The sequence below is a fragment of the Aquarana catesbeiana genome, linkage group LG09 (genome assembly GCF_042186555.1).
Source record: "Aquarana catesbeiana isolate 2022-GZ linkage group LG09, ASM4218655v1, whole genome shotgun sequence".
Taxonomy (NCBI): domain Eukaryota; kingdom Metazoa; phylum Chordata; class Amphibia; order Anura; family Ranidae; genus Aquarana; species Aquarana catesbeiana.
Window position 1 is genome coordinate 55,446,986 of NC_133332.1, and position 27,603 is coordinate 55,474,588.

The 27,603-nt window shown below is 43.9% G+C and overlaps 1 protein-coding gene across 5 annotated transcripts in view; it reads right to left on the reverse strand.

The window, feature by feature from the left end:
* The window catches only part of ACTMAP (actin maturation protease), a 341,161-nt gene that overhangs the window by 175,216 nt on the left and 138,342 nt on the right, over positions 1 to 27,603 (reverse strand). Inside the window, exon 1 of one of the 5 annotated variants that reach the window (XM_073598544.1) lies at positions 5,422 to 5,540. The exons of the other annotated variants lie outside the window; for them this stretch is intronic. The gene's annotated coding sequence lies outside the window, so the exon portion shown is untranslated. Of the gene's footprint in view, positions 1 to 5,421; positions 5,541 to 27,603 lie in introns of those variants that run through there. 5 annotated transcript variants of the gene reach the window in all.

Consider the following 27,603-nt stretch of genomic DNA (forward strand, 5'->3'; position numbering starts at 1 on the left):
AAAAAAAACTGTGTCACTTTTATTTCTATTACAAGGAATGTAAACATCCCTTGTAATAGAAAAAAGCATGACAGGACCTCTTAAATATGAGATCTGGGGTCAAAACCTCAGATCTCATATTAACACTAAAATGCAATAAAAAAAAAAAAATTGTCATTTAAAAAAAAAAACTCCCTGTAAGAGCTATGGGCGGTGCAGTGGTATGGAGACGGGTGGGGGCCATCTTCCCCTCACTCGTCTCGATGCCAAGCCAGGGACAGGACACGATCGCCTCCACTGCTGCCGGCGGCTCCGGTAAGCAGCGGAGGGCACCGGAGAGCGGTGGGAGGGGCCTCTCCCGTTGCCGATAAGTGATCTTGCGGCGAATCCGCCGCAGAGACCACTTTTATCTTGAAGCGGAGCGCCTGCTGAAGAAGAGGATACCGGTTTTATGGCAGCTAGCTGCTGCCATAACAATGGTATTCCTCTTCAAAGCAGCGATGTAAAACGACAGCAGGTGGGCCGCAAGTTGTTAAATGTAATCATATTGCTACACTTAGAAGCACCTCTCTTCTCTTTTATACTCAGTTCCTACACATAGTTCCTGCTGGATTTTGCTTCTAATCCCCTTGTGGAGGCTTCCATTTGTAAATGGACATTTTTATGGTTACACAATCTATCACATTGTTGTGATCTTTTTATATGGACTATAAACTGAAGAACCTATGAATAAATGATTGTGGAACGAATCATCTGAGTCTCCATTATTTGTGATGGGGAAATTCGCTTTGATATACAAGTGCTTTGGATTACAAACATGTTTCCGGAAGGAATTATGCTTGCAATCCAAGGTTTTAATGTATGCTGTTTTTGTAAATAAAACCCCAGTACAAATTTGAAATCTTTACCTCTTGATCTGCTGATCATTTTGGTTTTAAGTTTTTTGTTTTTTTTTTCTCTGTGCCGCTTTAGGCTCGATTCACACCTATGCATGTTGCTTTTGAGCGTTTTTGGAGGTTTTTTTTTCATGCTTGGCACGTTTTTGAGCCGCGTTTTTGCCGCGATTTGCGTTTTGCGTTTTTTTTTTTTTTTTCATTTTTTTTTACAGTCTTAAAAAAAAATTACAAAAAAAAAAAAAAAAAAAACCGGCAAAAACGCACCAAAAACGCTGCAAAAACGGTGCACTTGCGTTTTTGATGCTTGTCCATTGAAAACCATTACATGCAAAACGCTGCTTTTTGCATGAAAAAAAGTCCCCGACCCTTTCCAAAAACGCAGAGATACAAAAAAGCATTGATGTGAACATGTTCCATAGGAACCCATGTTAAAAAATTCCCGTGCATTTCTGCAAAATGCAAAATGCATCAAAAAATGCGCTAGTGTGAATGGGGCCTTAGTGAGATTCACTATTTCTAACCGTCCTGATGACTATTTCCCATGAGAAACGTGACATCTATACATAAAATAATTTCAGGACCTCATTATTATGAAGTGGCCAGTGTAGTGTTCTCTTACATTGAAGGTCTGTGCACTGCCCTTTTACATTCATGGTCAGTGTAGTACTGCTTTATATTGGTGGTTAGTGGAAAAGTGCCCCTTATATTGATGGTCAGTATACAGCCACCTTATATTGGTAGTCAATATGGTGCCCTCTTACATTCTAGTCAGGCGGAAGAATGTTTTGTTACTTTGATGGTCAATGAGAAAACAGCCAATCCCAACCTTTTTAACACGGAGGAACCCTTAACCACTTCTTGACCGGGCCATTTTTTGCCATACGGCACTGTGTTGCTTTAACTGACAATTGCGCGGTCGTGCAGGTGGTATTTGATCAAACCTCTGCGGTTTTTATTTTTTGTGCTATAAATAAAAAAAGAGCAACAATTTTGAAAAAAAAAAAACACAATATTTTTTACTTTTTGCTATAATACATATCCCAAATTAAAAAAAAAAAAATGATTCCTCAGTTTAGGCCAATATGTATTCTTCTACATATTTTTGGTAAAAAAAAAATCGCAATAAGCGTATATTGATTGGTTCGCACAAAAGTTATAGCGTTTACAAAACGGGATAGAAATAGGGGATAGATTTGTCATTTTTTTGTTTTTTTTACTAGTAATGGCGGCGATCTGCGATTTTTATCAGGACTGGGACATTGTGGCGGACAGATCGGACACTTTTGACACTTTTTTGGGACCATTGACATTTATATAGCGATTAGTGCTTTAAATAGCCACTGATTACTGTATAAATGTCATTGGCAGGGAAGGGGTTAACACTATGGGGCGATCAAGGGGTTAAATGTGTTCCCTAGGTGTGTTCTAACTGTGGGGGGGATGGGAGTGACTAGGGAAGGAGACTGATCGGTGTTCCTATATACTAGGAAAACACGATCTGTCTTCTCTTCCCTGACAGGACATGGATGTGTACATTTACACACACACACATATCCCAGTTCCTGCTCTAACAGGAGAGATCGCGTCGGCTGACATCGTAGGCCACCGGGCACGCGCGGGCTCATCATCCCCTTAAAGCGGCTGCCGAAAAACTACGGTGATTTGCGCAAGGGAGCCATTCTGCCACAGTCAATCGCTGGCAGGCGCTCTGGAATCAGTTACATTTTTTTTTTTTAAACTTTTCCCTGCTAATAATTAGATTAGAATATCTACAACTCATGCTATAGTAGCATGAAAGTCAGTGGGAAGAATGCTCCTTACAAGAATGTTCCTTAAATTGGTGGTCAGTGGCAAGAATGTTCCCTACATTGGTGGTCAGTGGGAAGAATGTTCCTTACATTGGTGGTCAGTGGGAAGAAGAATGTTCCTTATACTGGTGGTCAGTGGGAAGAATGTTCCTTACAGTGGTGGTTAATGGAAAGAATGCCCCTTGCATTGGTGGTCAGTAAGATGAATGCTCCATTACTTTGGTGGTAAGTGGAAAGAATGCTCAATTATTTTAACAGTCAGTCAAAAGAATGCTCTGCTACATTGATGTTCAGTGGGAAGAATGTTCCTTACAAAAGGCTAAAAATATACTTGGTGTCAGTACTTCCTTACCTTGGAGAAAAGGATGCACTTATCCAATGCCACTGACTCTGTCGAATGGCATTTGTCCTGGTGCTATCCAGGCACCATCAGGTGGGAGTTCAGTCTACCATTGCTTTCTGGCCTAGGCCTTCCTACAAGTGACCAACACTGAAGGGAACCTAGGGCAAAATTTTTCTTTGCAAATAGGTGAATTTCAGCCCCATCCATAGGACTTTATAATTACATACATTTTATGTTAACATTCCAGTATAGGTCCACTTTAATACCCTTTATTCATTTTCAATGATCACTCATCACTAAAGCACAAAACAATATTTGTCCAGGTTCACCCATCAACTTTGGCACAATGAAGTCTCACGGGTGGGCGACCTATGAAGTAATATAAGCAGATGTAATGTAAGCAAGAGCTAAATCGACATGAGTAGATACATGTAAACAAATAAAGATAAAACACAGCGTGCGATACAAAGGTATAATCACTACAAATATAAACATCGTTTTTACATAGATGAATGATATTTCTTGGCCGGCGATCAGAATACACAATGATACGCCCCAGTGCGAGATCCCCAGCCGGTCACTGGATGGAAAGAGATTGCATGAGAGCTGCAGATCACACCAGGGCATCTATTGTTTGCCTGCAATAATGTTTTTGCGAGGCAGAAAAAAGACAAAAAAAAAAAAACGGATGGAAGTAGCTGAGGGGCTCTATGTGCTTTGTGTGCGGCAGGACGCCTCATTAATCACACGTCAGATGATGGTCAGGAGAGACAAAACAGAGCTAGAGAGAGGGGAGAGACTGAGTATTGTTCTGGGGGCCACCGCTGTCAGGGAGGGAAGAAGGATTCGGCCTGTTATCTTTCTCATATCCTCCTGATCTATTTCAGAACAATCACTGATGCAGAGAAAACTTCAGGTTCTAAATATACATCTTCCTTTTTTCAGGCCCATGTCTCAGATCTATTCCTCCCTCGCACTTCTTTTGTTCCTACGTCATCCAGTGTATCTTCAGGCTGCTTTTTATGTTCCTCCTACTATGTTCCTTTCTGCGTCCCCAGTCCTTGATGTCACACAGTACGAGCAACGCTGTGCGTGTACTGACGCCATTACTTATTCACGCTTACGCGCTCTTGATCGACCTTCCCTGCTCCCAGTCCTTCTTCAATCACCCATTCCTTAACCACTCCTCTTTCGCTTGCATCCCTACGGTGACGTCCATCCTTATTAATATCCCCAATCTCTCTTTTTTGCCTGCGGCCACCTTCGTCTTTATTCCTTGCTCTGCCGTCACTATCTTCTTTTCTTGCTCAAATGCTTCCTTGTCCAATTCCCGTCATTGATTATTCGTTGATTGAAGCTGAACTCCAGGAACATACACAAACACCCTTAAATCCAGTTATGTACTCATATATAAAATTCCTATTAGCTATTGCTTATATAAGCATCTAAAATCTGTCTTATATTAGCATCTCAAGATCTGCTGCACACTAGAACTAAAACGGAGAAAGGGAGTGCACACAGTGTATAATTTTATTGTGTCAAACAGCTTTTTTAATTTAACACGTTACAGAGACAGGGCTGTGGGGATTGAAGAATAACCTGATCATTGTGGGGATGCTCTTTTATTGCTGGGGGTGAAAAGGTGAAGCCCCACTCCTGGCTGTGCCGTATGGCAGGAATGTGGGAATCACAAGACTGGCCTAAGAGATCTACAAATATTATGTCAGATAAAATGACTCATATATATACAGAGTTTCACCCAACACATTCCTTTTTGGCCAGTGAGACAGCCCATCATAAGTGATGGGTCAATAGGAATTTGTTGGAATAAAGCTTAGTGGCAAGCTCTGACAGTGCCAAGAAGTGTTGGAGCTTTCAGATGTCAGAATGACACAGCATTTGGCTATGACATTGGGAGTTTTAGAGGCTGGCACAGGTATGTATGGGCAGATTGGTTCACTAGCACTTTATACCTGCAGTAGATTTTTTTCAAAGTCTATTTAAAGTGAATCTGTAACAGTAGAACTATAAGAGCTACCACTACTGAATCATTTTTGTAGGTGCAGGCTCCAGCATATGTTATTTAAATGCAAGCCAGCAGAAGAAGATAGGAAAAGATTAATATTATTATTATTTTTTTTGGGGGGGGTGGGGGGGATATTTGGAGTCATTTAAGAAAGGTAAGAAAGAAGGATATAGTTCAGGTTGTCTGCAAGCGTATAAAATGGAAACATCAACTCCAGGTCTAGTTGATCTTCAAGTAAGTCCCATCTCCATCCTCATCTCTCTTCACTCACATGTTCCCCCTAAGCCATGCATTACCCTTTTGTCTCATCCTCAAAACATAGAATACAATACAATATAGTAAAGAAAAGTTAATCCAGATGGCTGTTACCTGGTAAAGCCAAGTGTCCCAACCAAAGCTGAAGGCTACCACTGTCCAACGTCCAGAAGCAATGCTAGTTCCAAGGCAGAGTACCCGTCTTCAGCAATAAACACACAAGACGTGTCTTCCTTGGAACTAGCACTGGTTCTGGGAGTCGGGCAGCCTCCAGCAATGGATGGAAGCCATGGATTATGCAAATGACAGCTGTTTTGACAGGTTCTCCTGCCTTGTGCCACACCAACCTGTTCTTTATCATTAGTGACATCATCCGTCTACTCTTCTCTGATCTTTTTTATAACCTTAACATCACAGAGAATGCAACAAACAGCTACTAATGAGCCACATAACCACAAACAAGAAAGGCATTACAGAGTAACTGCATATAAATTGATGTCTTTTATCTAAGTACAGGCTGCTCTTGGCCTAAACCTGTAGAAAAAACAAGTGGCACTGGAAGTCAATCAATATCCCTGTATATATCTATGGTCACTTTTATGTAATATGAGACAACTTCAGTTGTAATCAAAGTGATACAATTGGTTGGATCAGGTGACACTGTGGGGTTGATTTACTAAAACTGGAAAGTGCAAAATCTGGTGCAACTGTACATGGTAGCCAATCAGCATCTAACGTCAGCGTGTTCAATTAAGCTTTCCCAAAAAAACCTGGAAGCTGATTGGTTTCTGTGCAGAACTGCGCCAGATTTTGAACTTTCCAGGTTTAGGAAATGAACCCCTGTCTATGAAGTACCTAAAAATTCTGCCAGTTGAAGCTTCTGAATTTCTATTATTACCCATGATAGGATGGCACCAGTCGCCAACTCTGCTCTTAACTGTATAGGCTAAATATGATAGTCTGTACAAGCCCATAATTTTTGTTCAGGATGCTGCCAACAGACTGAGGTTTCTGATGGCTATCAGAGTGTACACATACTATATATTCTATAGGGGACTAAGGCCTGAATTAATCTCTTCATAGACTTTAGAGGGCAGTTGATCTTACAAGCACAAATGAGTACTGTCCATGATACTTTTTTTACTTGCACTAACATACAATTTTCCAAGACACAATCAAACTACCCACCAAGTAAGCTCTTAGGGTTTTGTAGGTCACTGTTATCATATAAGTGTGCTCAGTCAATCTTACAATACTTTCAGTGGGGAAAGAGGGGCAGAACATATCGTAAGCCTGGAACCAGTTTACAAAAGTGGATACATTCAAATACAGTAAATTAATCAACAGGTTCAGGTTTTTCTAACCTCTGTGATTATTTGTTTCTCATCAACAATAGTGTGTGTGTGTGTGGGGGGGCATATGCATTGAGAGTACCGCACCAAAAATGACATTCATGTTGCAGGAGATGCTCAAGATCTGATTTGTATCTTAGTGCAAACTTCTGGGAAAATCAGCAAGCCAATTACACAAGCAGGAAATTAAATTTCTGGGGAGTGTTCTGTACACCATCTGTGTACACCTCCAGGTTATCACATTGTAGTGCCTTTTACAGAAAATTACAGCACTGCAGATTGAAAGGGAAAGATAATATTTTTAATAACATTAAATTACATGACTTGTGTAGCAATTGTATACACTATATGATTTTTTTTTAATGTGCTACACTTTTTCCAGATGAAAGTGGAGTTACCCTTTAAGCTTGCATACACAGAAATGCCGCGTACACACGAGCGGACTTTTCGACTTTTCCAACGGACCAAGTCCGGCGGGCAATTCGACCGTGCGTGGGCTTCATCGGACCTGCAGCGGACTTTTTTGGTCGAAAATCTGTTGGACTTTACATTTGGAACATGTTTCAAATCTTTCCGACGGACTTGAGTCCGGTCGAAAAGTCCGCTCGTCTGTATGCTAGCCCGACGGACGAAAACCGACGCTAGGGCAGCTATTGGCTACTGGCTATCAGCTTCCTTATTTTAGTCCGGTCGTACGTCATCACGTACGAATCCATCGGACTTTGGTGTGATAATGTGTAGGCAAGTCCGTTTGTTCGGAAAGTCCGTCGGAAGTCCGCGGAAAGTCCGTCGGACCAGTCCGGTCGAAAAGTCCACTCGTGTGTACGCGGCATTAGACGTGTGTTGGAGTGCATGTTGTAATGGTCATCTTTATGCACCGACACTCTTTGGTGTATACGCATGCACTCATCCTTAACACATGTGCATAGATGTAAATGTGCCTTTGAAGAGTTGATAAGATTTTAAACTACATAAGCAAGTGTTAAACAGTTTGCTAATAAAATGCCTTGGGGGTGTGAAAAGGACTTTTTTTTTTTTTTTTTTCAAAGCCCAAGAAAATGCAGTCTTTGCAAATTCACTCAAGTCTCAAAGCAAAACAGACTAAAAAGCTTACACCCTGCAGATGAAAAGTGAATGTACGTTAAGCTGGAATACACATCTTGGAATGAACGGGATGAAGGGTTTAGCACAGCATTACAATGTAATATAGACCACAGTGAGGGGTCTGGGGTGTGTGCAGGGTTTGAATGACATTAATACATGCTCTTTACAAGTTCCCACACCAAACAATAAAGTGGTCAACGTGAGATGCCCACAGGGGCCGCCCATTAACCATCAGCATTTTAATAGACTCAGAGTGAAACTGTTCCCAGCAGTCAGGTCTGTCATTAGTGCAAAGGGAGGGAGCGGTGTCATGGGGGGTTAATATTGGGTGGTAAGCACAGGTTAGTTATTAAGCAGTTTCTCCTTTCTTAGGGGCAAAGTAAGCAGAAGTCTATATACTAAACTATAGCCTGTCACAATACAATCATTTTATCATAGAAACTTAAAGTGGATCTCTGTTGTTGGTATCGGTGGAAGTTAAATGGAGCAGCCTGTTTGTAAAATTCCATTCATTGTTACAGTTTTAATGTGAAGTCTCTCCAGTGATTTCTCGCAGTCACTGTTGGTTTTTTATGTTGGAGGACTCTCCAATGAAGACCCACTGGCTGACATTTAATTAGAAGACCGCAATAATGCCAATTCATTAAAGTGGTTGTATAGGCTGCATTCTATGTAGGTAAAAACCTTCTGTGTGCTGCTCCCCCCCACAGCCCCGTCAATACTCATCTGAGTCCACTCTCGATCCAGTGATGTGCACTAGAGCCTCGGCTGTCTCTGGACCCCCTCTCCTCATTGGCTGAGACAGCAACAGGAACCATTGGCTCCCACTGCTTTCAATCACAGCCAGTAAGCCAATGGGGAGAGAGCGGAGGGCAGGCAGGGCCGAGTAGTGGCTCTATGTGTCTTATGGACACATAGAGCAGGGCTCAGTAACGAGCACGCACCGGTGCCCCCATAGTAAGCGTATTGCTATTGGGGGCACTAGTCATGGGGGAGGGGCCAGTAGCTCCGGCAGAGAGCCCGAGAAAAAGAGGTTCTGGGCTGCTCTGTGAAAAACCACTGCACAGAGCAGGCAAGTATGACACATGTTTTAAAAAAAAAAGCCTAACCTTTAATACCACTTTAACATCAAAGACACATGAACATTGCCAACAAAAGCCTTATTTTAAAGTGATTGTAAAGGTTCATTTAAAAAAACAAAAGAAAAACAAAAAAACAAACAAACGTGTTATACTTACCTGCTCTGTGCAAGGGTTTTGCACAGAGCAGCCTTGATCCTCCTTTTCTGGGGTGCCCTGGCAGTGCTCCTGGCTCCTCCTCTTCATCAGGTGCCCCCACGGAGATCTGCTTTCTATGGGGGCACCCGTGTGGGCACGCTCACGAGTCCTGCTGTTGCGTTCATTGACACAGACAGCAGGACTCTGCCCCACACCCAACTCCCGTGTCACTGGATTTGACTGACAGCAGCGGGAGCCAATGGCTCCTGCTGCTATTAATCTATCCAATGAGCACCCGACACAGCAGCTGGAGACGCTGGGCTCATGCTCATCGCTGGAACGATCAGGTTCAGATAAGAAAAAAAGGGGAAGGGGGTCTGGGGGGCAGCTGAAGCACAGAAGATTTTTCACCTTAATGCATAGAATGCATTAAGGTGAAAAACCATGAGGCTTTACAACTCCTTTAAAGTAAATAGTTACTCTCTACCTTCTCTCCCCATCAAATTATTGAGAGACACAGTGCTCAGACTCTACGAGCCATTCTATGGAAAAGCCTCCAAAAGGATAAGTTGGCACCACAGTGAAGATCTTCTGATGTTCAGCTCAGCTATGATTAAGGCCTAAGTGGCTGAAACATGTAGGATATCTGTCAGACTGGATTTTAACCTTATGTGCCAACAAAAGTGCTATTCATCAGAAGATCTTTATTGTGGTACTGACTTGAAGAGGGATTTCTCACTCAACGAGTTTTTCACTGCACCGCAACTGCAATCTTTTGCCAGAGTTTGACAGGCAGTGTGCCCTATAAGCAGCTATTGTGTAGGTATGGTCCAACATTATCATTGTCAGGTTTTCCAGCATGCTTGTCCGGCAGAAGCCAGTGCTGAGATTGGCTTCTGTCAAACAAGGACCTGTACACAAGGGCAGAATGTCGGCCGGTATCTACTGTACGGGTTGATTTCGGCCAGTATTCAGCCTGTGTGTTTGGGGCTTTACCTTGCATTCACACTTGCGAATGGGGCCATTTGCAATTAGCTTTGTGAGACCTATTATTATTCGTATTATTATACAGGATTTTTGTAGCACGTCAACAGTTTGCTAGGTGCTTTACAACATGAGGGTAGACAGTAAAGCTACAATACAATTCATTACAGGAAGAATCCGAGGGCCCTGCTCGTTAGAGCTTACAATCTAGGACGGGAGGGACCTAGCAGAGTTCCCTGCAATTAGCTGAGGGTGGAAGCCCCATTGAAAGCTCCCACAGCCATAGAGGCAGCCACTCGCATGTAATCACTCATGCAGCCATTACCTGCGGATGATCGGCCCCTGGACGCAGCCGATCGCAGGGAGGTCTGCTGAGTTTCCCACAGCTAATCAGAAAAGGCTCAATTTGCAAGTGTTAATGGAGCTTGAGTCATTGCTTTGACTTGGCCTCCTGATAGTGATAATGGTGGACCATCCCAAGGCAATGGCTGCCTGTCAAATGCTGGCAATAGTTGCAGCGCAGTTGAAAGATATTTCAGTGTGAAATCCCTCCTCAAACAGGTGTACAGGAGGCTGCGTCACTGCCTGATTGTCTGCTAACCGCGGGCCAGCTGCGGCTGACAAAGCGATCTACTGCGGATCACAAGTCAGCTGCGATGGCCATGTGAATGGGGCCTAAGGCTAAAAATGTGTTCTTTTCTGCATTACGTAATATGGTAATACAGATTTACTGATACAACATCTAACATGGAATTGGTTAGAAAATGCAATTTGTGTAAAGCTAAGAAAAAGCACAGCCTGTGTGTGTTCTCCAGTCCTCAGATATCAGGTACACTTCGTGCTTCACAAATCACACTGCCAATCCGTGACACATACTTACATAACACATAACATCAGCTGCCTCACACTTGTCTCTTTGCAGAAGCAATCTACTTTCTGTACATCTCTATCTGCAATGGGTGAGGTTATCAGCAGCTATTAGAAGGGAGCTATGATTGGCTGGCTGCACAGTTCGATGGCGGCTGTGTTGAGCCATAATGTGAAAAGGAGAAAATGCTTGACTACAGATGACAGGGCTAGGCCGGGCTGCCATTAGAAATGATGGGGCACCAGAAGGCTGACCTGACAGCCCCCACCAGACAGCCTCTGTTGGTGCCCCCCGCTGACCCAATGGGAAGTACTGCCTGTATCCCCTTCTAAGGCCCTGACAACTGGTGATCTGTAGTATTAGCAGACTGGGCCAGAGGGTGGCCTGGAGTATTGGCAGAATGAAGGATGACCTGTAATATTGTCCAACTATACTGAATGAACTGAAGTGTAAGTGGACCAAATTGGAGGGTAGTCTGGAGCATCAGCAGATAGTGGTGGTGACTTGAAGCGATTGCGAGTGTACATAGGTCTGCGACTGTTCTGCGATTGCACGTAGGTCTGTGAGTACCTGTGTATTGTCTTGTTGTGTACCTGTGTATTGTCTTGAGTATTAGTGCCAGGAAGCTAGCTGTTAGGTAATTTGGACAGGGTAAAATCCCCAAATCCTCACTAAATTTAATAGGTACGATGCCCGGCGGGTGTGGAGAGGCGACTCTTTGTACATCTTGCCGCATGTATGCGTTCCTTGATCATCAGATCGAGGGCGAATACTGCTGTGCAAAATGTAAGCACATTGTTTCCCTGGAAGCCCAGGTTCTGAATCTGGGGAAGCAACTGTCAGCACTGAGAAGTCCCTCCATACTAAAGGAGAGCCAGGAACGTACACGGCAGGTGCCGGCAGGGGCCAGCACAGAGGCGGGTGGAGACAAAGAGGTGCAGGCACTAGCAAAGAGTAGATGGGTGACAGTCAGGAGGGGTAGAGGGGGAAAAGCCAGGGAGGCCGATCCAGGACTGGAGCATCCCAATAAGTACGCTACTTTGAGTGTCATTGGTGAAACCAGTCAGGGACCAGCACTGCTGGAGATGAGGGACTCTCCTAGCTGCCGGGGGAAGAACTCCTCCAGTGAGAGTGGGGGGGCAGCAAAGGGAAAGGAAAGACAGATTCTGGTGGTAGGGGACTCAATTCTTAGAAGGACAGAGAGGGCAATCTGTAACCAAGACCTGAAGCGCCGAACAGTATGTTGTCTACCGGGCGCTCGGGTTCGGCACATCACGGATCTTGTGGACAGATTACTGGGAGGGGCTGGGGAAGACCCGGCTGTCATGGTGCACGTTGGCACCAATGACAAAGTCAGAGGCAGATGGAGTGTCCTAAAGAACGATTTTAGGGACTTAGGAGCTAAATTGAGGAAAAGGACCTCCAAGGTAGTATTCTCAGGAATACTACCGGTACATCGAGCCACACCAGAAAGGAAGAGGGAGATTAGGGAAGTAAACAAGTGGCTGAAGAGCTGGTGTAGTAAGGAGGGGTTTGGGTTCCTGGAGGACTGGGCCGACTTCTCAGTTGGTAACCGGTACTATAGAAGGGACGGACTGCACCTAAATGAGGAGGGTGCAGATCTGCTGGGAAGGAAGATGGCCAAAAAGTTAGAGGGGTTTTTAAACTAGGCGATGGGGGGGAGGGTCCAGAGGCAGAGATAGCCAGCGCGGAAGATATTCCAGAGGGTAGTATTGGGGGCATTAGTGGTAGGTTAACCAAAGCACAAAAACACAAGGTGAGTATAGTAGCAAGTCCTAGTTGCAATCTCGAAACACCCAATACGAGGACAATATGTGACCGGTCTAAACTATGTGGCATGTTCACCAATGCCAGGAGCCTGGCGGACAAGATGGGTGAACTAGAGATACTGTTGTACAAGGAGGATTTGGATTTTGTGGGAATTTCAGAGACCTGGTTCAACAGCTCTCATGATTGGCTGGCAAACATTCAAGGGTATACCCTATACCGCAAGGATAGAGAGGGTAAAAAAGGGGGAGGGGTATGCCTATATATCAAGAATAATGTACAAGTGAATGTGAGAGATGACATCACTGAGGGAGCTAGAGAGGAGGTGGAATCCTTATGGGTAGAGCTCCAAAGGGATAAAGCTAAGGGGAAAATAATACTGGGAGTATGCTATAGGCCCCCAAACCTGAGGGAGGAAGTGGAGACGGATCTCCTATCACAAATTGGATTAGCAGCAAGAATGGGAAGTGTTATCATAATGGGGGATTTTAATTATCCAGACATAGACTGGGCGGAGGGAACCGCACATTCATTTAAGGCTCGCCAGTTCCTTAATGTCTTGCAGGACAATTTTATGGGTCAGATGGTAGACGCACCAACTAGAAATAAAGCATTACTGGATCTACTGATTACCAACAATACAGACCTGATCACGGATGTGGAAATGCGGGGCAATTTAGGTAACAGTGATCACAGGTCAATTAGTTTCAGTATAAATCACACAAATAGGAAACATAAAGGGAATACAAAGACACTGAATTTCAAAAGAGCCAACTTCCCTAAACTACAAACCTTGCTAAAAGGCATAAACTGGGATAAAATATTAGAAACAAAGAATACGGAGGAGAGATGGGTTTGCTTTAAGAGCATATTAAATAAGGGCATTAGCCAATGTATCCCATTGGGTAATAAATTTAAAAGAGCGAACAAAAGTCCTGGATGGCTTAACTCCAATGTAAAAATGCATATAAAAGCAAAGGAGAAGGCCTTCAAAAAATACAAGGTTGAGGGATCATCCTCAGCATTCAGACTTTATAAAGAATGCAACAGGATATGTAAAGGTGCAATTAGGACAGCTAAGATAGAACATGAAAGACACATAGCGGAGGAGAGCAAAAAAAATCCCAAGAAATTCTTTAAGTATGTAAACAGTAAAAAAGGGAGGACAGACCATATTGGCCCCATAAAGAATGAGGAAGGACATCTGGTTACAAAGGATGGGGAGATGGCGAAGGTATTGAATTTATTCTTCTCCTCAGTCTTCACGTGTGAATCGGGGGGCTTCAGTAACCAAAACTGCAGTGTTTATCCTCATGACACAACACAGGAAGCACCTCCATGGTTAACAGAGGACGGAATTAAAATTAGACTTGAGAAACTTAACATTAATAAATCACCGGGACCAGATGGCTTGCATCCGAGGGTACTTAGGGAACTCAGTCAAGTGATTGCCAGACCGTTGTTCCTAATTTTTACAGATAGTCTACTGACTGGAATGGTACCAGCTGATTGGAGAAAAGCCAATGTAGCACCTATATTTAAAAAGGGCCCAAAATACATCCCTGGGAATTACAGACCAGTTAGCCTAACATCAATAGTATGTAAACTCTTGGAGGGGATGATAAGGGACTATATACAGGATTTTAGTAATACGTACGATATCATTAGCAGTAATCAGCATGGATTCATGAAGAATCGTTCTTGCCAAACCAATCTATTAACCTTCTATGAGGAGGTGAGTTGCCATCTAGATAAAGGAAGGCCCGTAGACGTGGTGTATCTGGATTTTGCAAAAGCATTTGACACAGTTCCCCATAAACGTTTACTGTACAAAATAAGGTCTGTTGGCATGGACCATAGGGTGAGTACATGGATTGAAAACTGGCTACAAGGGCGAGTTCAGAGGGTGGTGATAAATGGGGAGTACTCAGAATGGTCAGGGGTGGGTAGTGGGGTGCCCCAGGGTTCTGTGCTGGGACCAATCCTATTTAATTTGTTCATAAACGATCTGGAGGATGGGATAAACAGTTCAATCTCTGTATTTGCAGACGATACTAAGCTAAGCAGGGCAATAACTTCTCCGCAGGACGTGGAAACCTTGCAAAAAGACCTGAACAAATTAATGGGGTGGGCGACTACATGGCAAATGAGGTTCAATGTAGAAAAATGTAAAATAATGCATTTGGGTGGCAAAAATATGAATGCAATCTATACGCTGGGGGGAGAACCTCTGGGGGAATCTAGGATGGAAAAGGACCTGGGGGTCCTAGTGGATGATAGGCTCAGCAATGGCAGGCAATGCCAAGCTGCTGCTAACAAAGCAAACAGAATATTGGCATGCATTAAAAGGGGGATCAACTCCAGAGATAAAACGATAATTCTCCCGCTCTACAAGACTCTGGTCCGGCCGCACCTAGAGTATGCGGTCCAGTTCTGGGCACCAGTCCTCAGGAAGGATGTACTGGAAATGGAGCGAGTTCAAAGAAGGGCAACAAAGCTAATAAAGGGTCTGGAGGATCTTAGTTATGAGGAAAGGTTGCGAGCACTGAACTTATTCTCTCTGGAGAAGAGACGCTTGAGAGGGGATATGATTTCAATTTACAAATACCGGACTGGTGACCCCTCAATAGGGATAAAACTTTTTCGCAGAAGAGAGTTTACCAAGACTCGTGGCCACTCATTAAAATTAGAAGAAAAGAGGTTTAATCTTAAACTACGTAGAGGGTTCTTTACTGTAAGAGCGGCAAGGATGTGGAATTCCCTTCCACAGGCGGTGGTCTCAGCGGGGAGCATTGATAGCTTCAAGAAACTATTAGCTAAGCACCTGAATGACCACAACATACAGGGATATACAATGCAATACTGACACATAATCACACACATAGGTTGGACTTGATGGACTTGTGTCTTTTTTCAACCTCACCTACTATGTAACTATGTAACTATGAAGCTAGAGTTGCCACCTCATCCCTTTAAACCCGAACACATATGAATTACACAGGTTCTGAGGCTAATTAAATGCAGATAAGGCACCAAGTGAGTATAATTACCACCTTAATCAGCCACAGAACTTGTGTAATTAATATGTGTTCGGGTTTAAAGGGATGAGGTGGCAACCATACTTGAAGCAAAGACATTGTTAATGAATTAGGCTTTACCTCCTATCAGTGCAGCTGCATAGTGCTGATCCTCAGGGCTTCCAGTGCAGTGTTGCCAACCTACCAGATTGAAATTTACTAACACGACACCCAAAATTTACTGGCACAGCCAAATTTTTACTGGCATTTCCACAAGTTACAACATTACAGTTTTAAGTGCAAATTCTAGTATTTAGGCTACAAACAAGTACAGTGTGCAATTAGCAATGTGATTTAAGGTAGGTATTAAGGCAAACAAACATATTTCTTATTTCATTTCTGAGATAGTAACTAGTTTAGGGTCAGGACTCAGGAGGGCAAGAAATTAGAATGGGCAGGCACCACTTAGCTCCCTTACACTGCACCATAACCTCAAACGACACAGTCAGGCACCACCTCCACCAGACCTGCTCCCCGCCTGCGCCACCCGTATACACTGTAGCAGGCACTCGAATGGTCTCAGCTGGCTCCGGACCAAATCTGCGCATGCGCAGTTACAAACATCACAGCCATATTTTTTACTGGCAACCTTTTTTTGTCACTGGCATTTACTGGGAGGAGAAAAGATCCTTTTTTTTTTTTTACTGGCTGCCAGTAAAAATACTGACAGTTAGCAACAATGTTCCAGTGGTGTCTTGGCCTTGGAGCTGCTCATAGTAACCGGTCTTTCTGAGCCATGGATTCTGTCTTTTGGGCACTCCTTTCTGTGTTCTCCCCTACTCTGAGCTCTTTCACCTTCATTGGCTGTGCTCTCTGGCATTCCACAAATAACATTTTTAACAGAAACAAGATGTAAGACAAATAAATAACTTTTTAATAAAACATAAAAGTAGGCTAATCACATCCACATTTCAAGTAAAAGAAAATAGAACCACCTTACATCAGGTGCCCCCATTAGAGTACCCAATAAATCAGGCACCCCAATCAGAGTACCCTCATATATCAGTTGCCCCCATCAGTGTGCCCCCCACATATAAGATGTCCCCATCAGAATATCCCCTTAGATCAGTTACCCGAATCAAGGTACCCTTTTACAGGTGTCCCCATCAGAGTGCCCCCTTACATCAGAAGTCCTCATCAAAATACCCCTATACATTCAGAACCCCAATCAGAATACCTTTATATATCAGTTGCCCCCATCAATGCTCCCCCATATATCAATTGCCCCCATAAGAGTACTCCCATGATTCAGCTGCCCCATAAATGAGAGTCATCAGAGTCCCCCCTTACACAAGGTGTTCCCATTAGTGTACTCCCAGAAATCAGTAACACCAATCAGAATACCCTCATACAATTGCTTGCCCCAAACAGAGCACCCCCTTAGATCAGTTACACTCATCAGTGTACCTCCTTACATCAGGAGCTCTCCTTCACAGTGCCCCCTTACATCAGTGTACCTCCTTACATCAGGAGCTCTCCTTCACAGTGCCCCCTTACATCAGGAACCCCAATCAGAATACCCACATAGCAGTTTCTCCCATCAGTGTCCCCCCATAGATCAGATGCCTCATCAAAATCTCCCCATAAATCAAATATCCCCATGAAAGTGCCACAACATATCAGTACCCCCTATTAGAGTACACCCACTGATCAGTTACCCCATTAGAGTACCCCATAAATCTGTTGCTCCCATCAGAATACCCCCATAGATAAGCTGTCCCCATAGATCACAAACCCCCAAACATCAGAGTGCCCCCACAGATCACTTACCCCCATCACAGTAACTACATAGATCAGTTGCCCAATTACATTGTACCCATTGATTAGTTGCCCTATTACAGTGCCCCCATATAGCAGGCCCCATCACAGTACCCTATAGATCAGATGCCCCATCAGTGTCCCCAGAGATCAGTGGCCCTATCACAGTGCCCTTATAGATTAGTTGCCCCATCACGGTGCCCCCATCATAGTATCCCCATAGATCAGTTGCTCCCATCAGTGTCACCAATGATTAGTTGCCCCAATCACAGTACCCTCATATAACAGTTGCCCGCATCATGGTATTCCCCATAGATCAGCTGCCCCATCAGAATTATCCTATAGATTACTTGCCCCATCAGAATGCCCCTGTCACACATGCACCTGTGACAGATGTTGGCACCAAACAGGCTATTTAACCTCAGCCAGTGCTTAGGATCAGTGCTGCTTTGTCTTTCAGCCTTCCCTGCATCCTGTGTTCCTGTTATCCTGTAACCTGATTTAAGTTGCTGACCCGGCTTGTCTGACCACTCTCTGTACTCTGTCTGCACTTACCCCGGCATGTCCTTAACCTCTTTTGTCTGCTCCATTAGCTCCTGATCCGGGTTGTACCCAGACCACGCTATTGCCTGCACCCCTTTACCTGATCTGTCCTGCCAGTATATGGCCCAGCTTGCCTGACCCTGCTTCCTGACACATCCTGCTGTGCCTGCTGTTCTACAGTCTGCTACCAGCACATGCCTCACCTGCCCGCTGTCGCCAGTACCAGTCTGCTTCAGTCTGCCATCCTCCAGCTGTCTACCAGCCCATCTGCTTCACTGAAAACTACTGATGACCTCTCCTGCCTGGTGTAAACACCCGCTCTGCTACTAGCAAGACCTACAGGCACTCATGCCACTCTGCACTCCTGCGCCTTCTGTTCACACCACCAGGGGCCCAGAGTCAGAGGTGTAATAGAAGCCTTCCTCATCATTTCAGGCTCTGCTACAAGGTACACGATAGCCCCGATAGTTGAGTTGCCCCATTAGTGTGCCCCCATAAATTAGATGTCCCCATAACAGTACCCCCATAGATTAGTTGTCCCATCACAGTATCCCCATAGATTAGCTGCCCCCATAGATTAGTTGCTCCATCCCAGTACCCCCATAGATTAGTTGCCTCATCACAGTGCCCCCATAGATTAGTTGCCCCCATCACAGTACCCCCACAGATCAGTTGCCCTATAAGAGTGCCCCCATAGATTGGTTGCCCCTGTCACAGTGCCACCATAGATTAGTTGACCTATTAGTGTACCCCTATAGATTAGTTGCTTCATCACAGTATCCCCATATAATAATTGCCCCCATGGATTAGTTGCCCCATCACAGTACCCCCATAGATTAGTTGTTCCTATCACAGTGCCCCCATAGATCAGGTACCCCATCACACTACCCCCTTAGATCAGTTGTCCCATCACAGTGACAACTTAGATTAATTGCCCCATCAGATTGCCTCAATAGATTAGTTGCCCCATCAGAGTACATATATAGATCTGTTATCCCATCACAGTGCCCGTATAGATTATCACAGCATTAACAGCGCTAGAAAAAAATAACAAAGAGTATTTAGTGCAATTGAATATAAAACACACACAAATAATAGTTCATGTGTGACAGAGTCCCAAAAGAAGTCTGTAGGGTAGATGTGCTCCGTGACCCCTCAGAATTGTAGGGAAGCCTCAAAGACTATATACCATCACCGGAAAGAAAACCTTGTGCTCAAAGTGGTCCTTGTTGGTAATGCACTTACCACAAACGGGCTAAAAGACAGCCTTATTATCTCCAGGCACAACTGGGAGTCCTTCATAAGACAGCAATAGATTAAACCTGGTCTCTCCTTATGGTGTGGAAAAGGATCCGCTTATTGGTGTTGCTGAGCGCGATGAGACTCGAGATGACACGAACTGGGACTGGAAGACAGGGGAGCTGCGTGGACACGACTAACGCGTTTTGTAATCACGTCTTCCTCAAAGGGAGTTTTTCTAGAGCTGTTAATGCTGTGATAATTTTGTTCATAATTTTATCATTGCATCTTTATCAATTGTTTTTGTTCTTATAATAGCTGCTATAGTGCATCAACTTTTTTATTCCTTTGAGCGCTGGGAACAGTAATACGTAGTGTTTCTGATATTTTTGATTGCCCCTATAGATTAGCTGCCCCATCAGAGTGGTCCCATAGATTAGAAGCCCCCATCACAGTGCCCCCATAGATCAGTTGCCCCATCACACTACCACCATAGATTAGTTGCCTCATCAGAGTGCCCACATCAAAGTACATATATAGATCAGTTGCCAAATCATGGTCTCCCCATAGATACGGTGCCCCTATTGATCAGTTGCCCCATCATAGTTTCCCCATAGATTAGTTGCCCCATCAGAGTGCTCCCATATAGCAGCTGCCCTATCACAGTGTCCCCAGATATCAGTTGCTCCATCGCAGTGCCCCCATAAATTAGTTGCCTCTATCATAGTACATAGTTCATGCTGAGACTCCACCAGAACGCCAGGGGAACCATGGAAACTACTCCTCCAGGGAAGATGGGGGGAAAGTTACAGAAGAGGATAAACAGATACTGGTGGTAGGAAATTCAATTATTAGAAGGACAGAAAAAGCAATCTGTCACAAAGACCGTGACTGTCAAACAGTATGTTGTTTACTGGGTACTCGGGTTCGGGAAATTGCAGATCGGATGGACAGATTGTTGAGTGGGGCTGGGGAGGACCCAGCTGTCATGGTACATATTGGTACCAATGACAAAGAGTAAGATGAAGCGCCCTACAAAATGATTTTAGGGACTATATTGAAGAGAAGGACCTCCAAGGCAGTATTTTCAGAAATACTGCCTGTACCTCAAACCACACCAGAGAGACAGCAGGAGCTTAGAGAACTTAAAGTGTTACTAAACCCAGGACCATGCATTCACAATATCTGATCTCCCACAGTACACAGAACATGGAAATGCAATCATTGTAGTAAATATAAACTGCTAAATACCTTTTCTTATCAGCAGTATATAGCAGTCTTGTGACTTCTATCAGTGCCTGGTTAAAGCTTGTAGGAGGAGTTTTCATACTGCACTGGCTGTTCTATTAGGATGCAGGACCTCTGACCCTCGGTCTGGACAATGCTGATTGGCCCTGTGCTGATCACATGCACTCCCCCAAGAAAAAAATAAAACTCTCTAGCAATACACACCAAACAGAGCATGTGCAGCCTGACTCCAGTAACTCTGTCTTATCCGAACATGTTTTGTGACAATGCAAGAAGGGGAGGATCTGTGCATACAGGATCAAGGACCTAAAGATCCCTTAGGTTAATCAGTAAGTATAACAAGCATGCTTTACTGCATATACAGACTGCAATAGCAACATTACTGGTGATTGATTATCAACACCATTTGGCTTAAGTGATCAAGAGGGGTAATTAGCTGTAGCTGGTCTGGTATTGGCCATCTCCTCTCCCATATTCAGGTGTCTCAAATCAGACCCTATAATGACCAATTGAGAAGGGCATGCCTGCTCAGTCTCCCTATAAATTTAAAGCAGCCTATGGGGTGGCGCAGACAGGGGCAAGGTGCATACACAATGGCTCTTTCCTGAGTGGCTCTGTCAAGAGTGATATGCAGTTTCACCGCCGCAGTTTAACAAAAGCAGGATAACTAAAGCTGGATGAAGATACAACAAGAAATCTGCTCCACTCTGAAAGACGACAAGCAAACCAACATTTGACCTTTATTTTATATGAAGTCAGATTCCCACTTTCTATCCACTAACATGCTCCTTCTTCTATTCCTTCTCGCATCTGTGTCTTCTATCCTGAAATTATCCTTACTCTACCCCTCCTCTCTACCCTGCAGCATGCACATATCACCCTCACTCCTACCCTCTCCCTACTACTGCACCCATTATCTCCTGCATTTGCTGCACCCACATACTGACACAAACACCGGGGCCATTAGACACGTGTGCTCATGCACATCCCACTCCCATCTTGCCTTCCTCACCTTCCATTTTCTCCTAGTCTCAGGTGACATTTCTCCTAATCCTCGTCAGCCATTTTCCAACTGCAAGCCACATGTCCAATACCCCTCCTCCTCTGGCAACCACCGCAATCCACTCAGTTTAATTTCTATCCCCCTGCTTCATCAAAGCAGCCCACCAATCTCATGCGCCCTTTGGAATGCCCACTCCATCTGTAATAAGCTAACATCTGTGCATGACCTATTCATCGCTCATGGCTTTAACATACTCGCCATTAGGGATGAGCCGAACACCCCCCCCCCCGGTTCGGTTCGCAGCAGAGCATGCGAACAGGCAAAAAATTTGTTAGAACACGTGAACACCATTAAAGTCTATCGGACACGAACGTGAAAAATCAAAAGTGCTAATTTTAAGGGTTAATATGCAAGTTATTGTCATAAAAAGTGTTTGGGGACCTGGGTCCTGCCTCAGGGGACATGTATCAATGCAAAAAAAAGTTTTAAAAACGGACGTTTTTTCAGGAGCAGTGATTTTAATAATGCTTAAAGTGAAACAATAAAAGTGAAATATTTCTTTAAATTTTGTACCTGGGGGGGTGTCTATAGTATGCCTGTAAAGTGGTGCATGTTTCCCGTGTTTAGAACAGTCCCTGCACAAAATGACATTTCTAAAGGAAAAAAAGTAATTTAAAAGTTCTTGCGACTATAATGAATTGTCGGTCCTGGCAATACAGATAAAAGAAGTCATTGAAAAAACGGCATGGGATCCGCCCAGTCCATTACCAGGCCTTTTGGGTCTGGTATAATTATTAAGGGGAACCCCGAACCAAAATTTAAAAAACAAAATTGCGTGGGGGTCCCCCCAAATTCCATACCAGGCCCTCCAGGTCTGGTATGGATATTAAGGGGAACCCCGAGCCAAAATGTTTTTAAAAAATGGCGTGGGGGGAACCCCGTGCCAAAATTAAAAAAAAATGGTCTGGGGGTCCCCCCAAAAATCCATACCAGACCCTTATCCGAGCATGCAACCTGGCAGGCCGCAGGAAAAGAGGGAGGGACGAGAGAGCGTCCCCCCCCTCCTGAACCATACCAGGCCACATGCCCTCAACATGGGGAGGGTGCTTTGGGGTAGCTCCCCAAAGCACCTTGTCCCCATGTTGATGGGGACAAGGGCCTCATCCCCACAACCCTTGCCTGGTGGTTGTGGGGGTCTGTGGGCGGGGGGCTTATCAGAATCTGGAAGCCCCCGTTAACAATGGGACCCCCAGATCCTGGCCTCCTCCCCTGTGTGAAATGGTAACGTACCCCTACCATTTCACAAAAAAGTGTCAAAATGGTACAAATGACAAGACACGGCTTGGGACAAGTCCTTTATTAAGGGTGACCCCCCCCCCCCTCTGATGCACGGGGACTTCCCTATGGCTTTCCCGGGGCGTCAGAGGGGGGCCGGGCCACCCGTTTACGTTACAACACTGGCAAACTGACAACACTACAAATCTCAAGAGACATTGCTGTGCTCTTGAACGACTGTGGCGTAAAACCAAATGCCTGCAAGACTTTACCCTATATAAATCTGCCCTTCTAAAATACAATTCCTACCTCCATGCTGCCAAAGAAGCCTACTTTGTCTCTCTTATTAATACCTTGTCATCCAGTCCCCATCGGCTCTTCTCAACCTTTAACGTCCCCCACCCCCTCTACCCACTAACTCACTCACTGCCCAAAAGATTGCCAATCACATCAAAGACAAGATTGATGCCTCTTCCCCACCCAACATACCTTGCCTAACAGCACATCCAACACTCTCTTCTTTTGAATTGGCTACTACTGAAGAGGTTACAAAACTTTTCTCAGATGCCCACCTAACCAAATGTCCCTTGGATCCTGTTCCCTCACAACTACTATGGTCACCCTCTTCTTCTATCCTATGCTCCCTCACTCACATCTTTAATCTCTCCCTCTCTGGTGGCACCTTCCCCTCCTCTCTAAAACATGCGCAGATCACTCCCATACTTAAAAAGCCCTCATTAGACCCCACCAACCTGAACAACTTAAGACCCATCTCATTGCTCCCATTCACCTCTAAACTTCTAGAACGCTTAGTCTACAACCGTCTTAGCTCCTACCTCAGTGAAAATAACTGTCTTGACCCCTTACAGTCTGGCTTTAACTCACAGCACTCCACAGAAACTGCCTTACTAAAACTCACTAACGATTTACTAACTGCTAAAACCACCAGCCAGTACTCCGTACTCCTACTACTTGACCTCTCTATGGCCTTTGATATTGTTGACCACCTGCTCCTTCTCAATAAAGTACATTCCCTTGGCCTCCAATATTCTGCTCTATTCTGGTTCTCTGCCTATCACAGTGCTCCTTCAGCGTTATCTACCACTCTGTCTCCTCTCCATTCCCCCTTTCTGTGGGGGTCCCCCAAGGCTCTGTTCTTGGACCCCATCCCTTCTCTATCTACACCTCCTCCCTTGGTCACTTGATAACCGCCCACGGCTTCCAATTCCACTTATACGCCGATGACACCCAAATCTATCTGTCTACTTCTCACCTCACTCCTTCAGTGTCCTCTCGCATTACTTCAAATAATGACCTCTGCCAACATTACTGTGCCTCTTCATGCCCTTTTATGAGCTTTGTATGCACTTCCTAAACATGAGTGTTCCATTGTTACTCTTCTTAAATAAATGTAAATTTTAAACTATATCACACTATGCGGAATCTTTCTCTGATTTTTGGTTTCAACGTGTGAGCAAAGATATCCACTGGCATTTCCTCCTTCCATTTGAGGATCATGTGCCTGTACACTGTGGATTTGGTGTTGATCAACATTATTTAAGGATCTGACCAGGATTCATGATGGTCTTCCATGCACAGTGTTTATCGCCATAAGCCTGTTTGACTTGAGAGGTATAAGCCCCTTTAAGTCCACTACTTCCGGTAAGCCTTCATACAATTGGTGGCGGTTTCTTCCACAAGCTTCTTTTCATAGAGGTTTCTCTCTTCACAATGATGTCATTTGCCTTATCAATGTTTTTGAGATGTCCATCTTCTGATATTATTCACTGATACCAGAACTTTCTTGAATCTTAATATTCATAATGTTTCACTCTGTGGACAATATTTTTTATTATAAATATTAACATTTTTTTCATTTGGTGGACAATATTTAATTGATTGTGTGGTACAACTGATCACAATATATATTGTTAGTTTTACATATTGGTAGTTTTATATATATATATATATATATATATATATATATATATATATATAAAGCGCTGCATTTTATCACGTTTCCTCTTACATTACTTAACTTACTAACTGACAGGATGTCAGGACATGGATGTCGCACCACTTCCTTAAACTAAATCTCTCTAAAACTAAGCTATTAATATTCCCCCCCTGCCCGAGCCCCCCACCATGACTTTTCCATCAAAATCAACAATGCAACCACCAGTCCCTCCCCTCATGCCAGGGTACTAGGTGTAATCCTAGACTTGGACTTGTCATTTCAGCTCAAGTCCAATCGTTTTCAAAAGTTTGTAGAATTCACCTCTGTAACATCTCTAAAATTCGCACCTTTTTAACAAATGAAACCACCAAGCTCCTCATTCACTCCCTTGTTATCTCTCACCTTGAGTATTGCAACTCCCTTGTCATTGGCCTGCCTCTCCACAGGCTATCCACCCTTCAGTCTATCATGAATGCTGCTGCCACACTTATCCACCTTACCAACCGCTCAGTGTCTGCCAACCCTCTCCTCCAATCCCTACACTGGCTCCCAATAACCTAACAAATTAAATTAAAAATACTAACCACAACATACAAAGCCATTCACAACTCTGCCCCGAGCTACATCACCAATCTTGTTTCCAAATATCACCCAAACCGTCCTCTCCGCTCTTCTCAAGACCTCCTGCTCTCTTGTCTCCTCCTCCCATGCTCGTTTCCAGGATTTCTCCAGAGCCTCTCCCATCCTCTGGACTTCGCTATCTCAACCTGTCCGGCTATCCCCTACTCTTGCTATCTTCAGGCGATCCCTGAAAACTCATCTCTTCAGGGAAGCCTATCACATCTCAGACTAATCTTTTACCACTTCCATCAGCTCATTCCCCACAGTTACAACCTTTTGTACCACCTGCCCCAACATATTGGATTATAAGCTCTTCAGAGCAGGGCCCTCTTAATCCTCTTGTATTTTATTGTATTATAACTGTATTGTCTCCCTTTTATATTGTAAAGCACTGTGTAAACTGTTGGCGCTATATAAATCCTGTATAATAATAAAAATAATAATAATATACCAACTGATTTTACTCTTGTGGGTTTAGTAACACTTTAACAACTGGCTGAGAAACTGATGCAGGAAGAAGAGTTTTGGGTTCATGGAGGACTTTTTGGTCAGTCACTGGCTCTATAGCAGGGATGGACTGCACTTAAAGTGGATGTAAACCCGATTCATGAAATTTGAGCTGGGCACATATATCTGTAGTGTTTTGTTATCGCTCGACAAAGCACTATGTCCTGTAGCTGTCTCCTGCTCCATTCTTCTGTAATCAGCCTAATAACTCCTGACAAGTTCTCCATCACATATGATGAAAGCAGCTGGAGTTTTGTGTTGGGGAGGAGGCTATAAATAGATTAGCAGAGCCCTGAAATATTCAGCGATCAGCTCTGAAAGTCTCTACCTATGAGGAGAGGGGGTGTGTGTGCCTTTCCTCCATCTTGGCTGTATTCCCAGACTTCACTGCAGTGTTGAACAGGAAGAGAAAATCTTCTAACACAATCTGAACTTTCTAAACAGTATATAAAGCTGAAGACAGCAGATATACATGTAAAACTTATGTAGGGAGATTTGTTTCATCCCTGTTTATCATCTAAGGCTGTGCATTTCACGGGGGTATAAGTGAGGGTTTACATCCACTTTAATGGGAGGGGTGAAGCTCTGTTGGAAGAGAAGATGGCCAAAAAGTTGGAAGAAATTTTCATTCCACCAGAATGTGATGTTCACATTGATACCCTGCCAGAGTGAGCCAGGAGGCTGAAGTTTTTATATTATACAATGATGGTGGAACCCCCTGTGTGGAAAGACTTTCTGTGAAGTTTGCTTAGTTTAAATAAAATTGGGCTGTCACGCCCTTAAAAAATAGTCTGGACTGACTAGTGTTCCTGAAAACGCATACACCACTTGAGCATAATCACCTCAGATCGTTACAGCACTGTATATTATGTTTTATTTTTTTTATTCAATAAAGTGTATCTTTTCCCCAAAAACTGCATTTGCAATAAACCGATTGTTACAAATTGTAACAATCACTATTTTATTTTCTAGGGTCTTTGCTAAAAAATATATATAATGTTTGGGGGTTCTAAGTAATTTTCTAGCAAAAAATACTGGTTTTTACTTGAAAAACAACAAGTGTCAGAAAGACCTGGTCCTTAGGTGGACCATAACTGTTTCCTTAGCTGGCCATTTTTGATGACAATCTACTAAATGTAAGGGAACACACAGACAATGCTGCCTCAGGTCCATCAACCGGGAAATTTTATTTTTTTCTCAGTTATAATTGTACTGGATGTGACTACATGCCCTTGCTACATTAAACATGAATGCTGTTGCCACTCTTCATGTTTGGGGATGCATTGTCCAGCACAGATCCCTGAGGGAGATTGGCGCATGTGTACGTGTTTGATCCCTTCTAGTGCAGACTATACTAACTGTATTAAATGGTTGAACCATTTGTTAATGAACATGTGAGACATCCTGTGTATGGCCACCTGCAGTGATGGGCCCTTCCAACATTATAATTTCAATGGGTTTTCCAGAGTTCTCTTTTGCACAATGTCCGTGAATAATAATGGGAGGGGGCATCAGATCCTGTATACAAAGATTCATGCTCTTTGGAACCTGTCTGTCTCCATGGCCAATGTTTGTCCTGATATCAAGGCATTTGTCTTGCTCACTGAATACAAAGGGCAGTAGACCATGTTACAATATGTCTCTGCTCAATTAGTTCTCAATAAGCGCCTATTAAAGAGCAATAACGTCTAGTCCGGTTATCAGTGTGACTGGCCACTACAAACATATCAGTACAGATTCTCCCACTCTACTTAT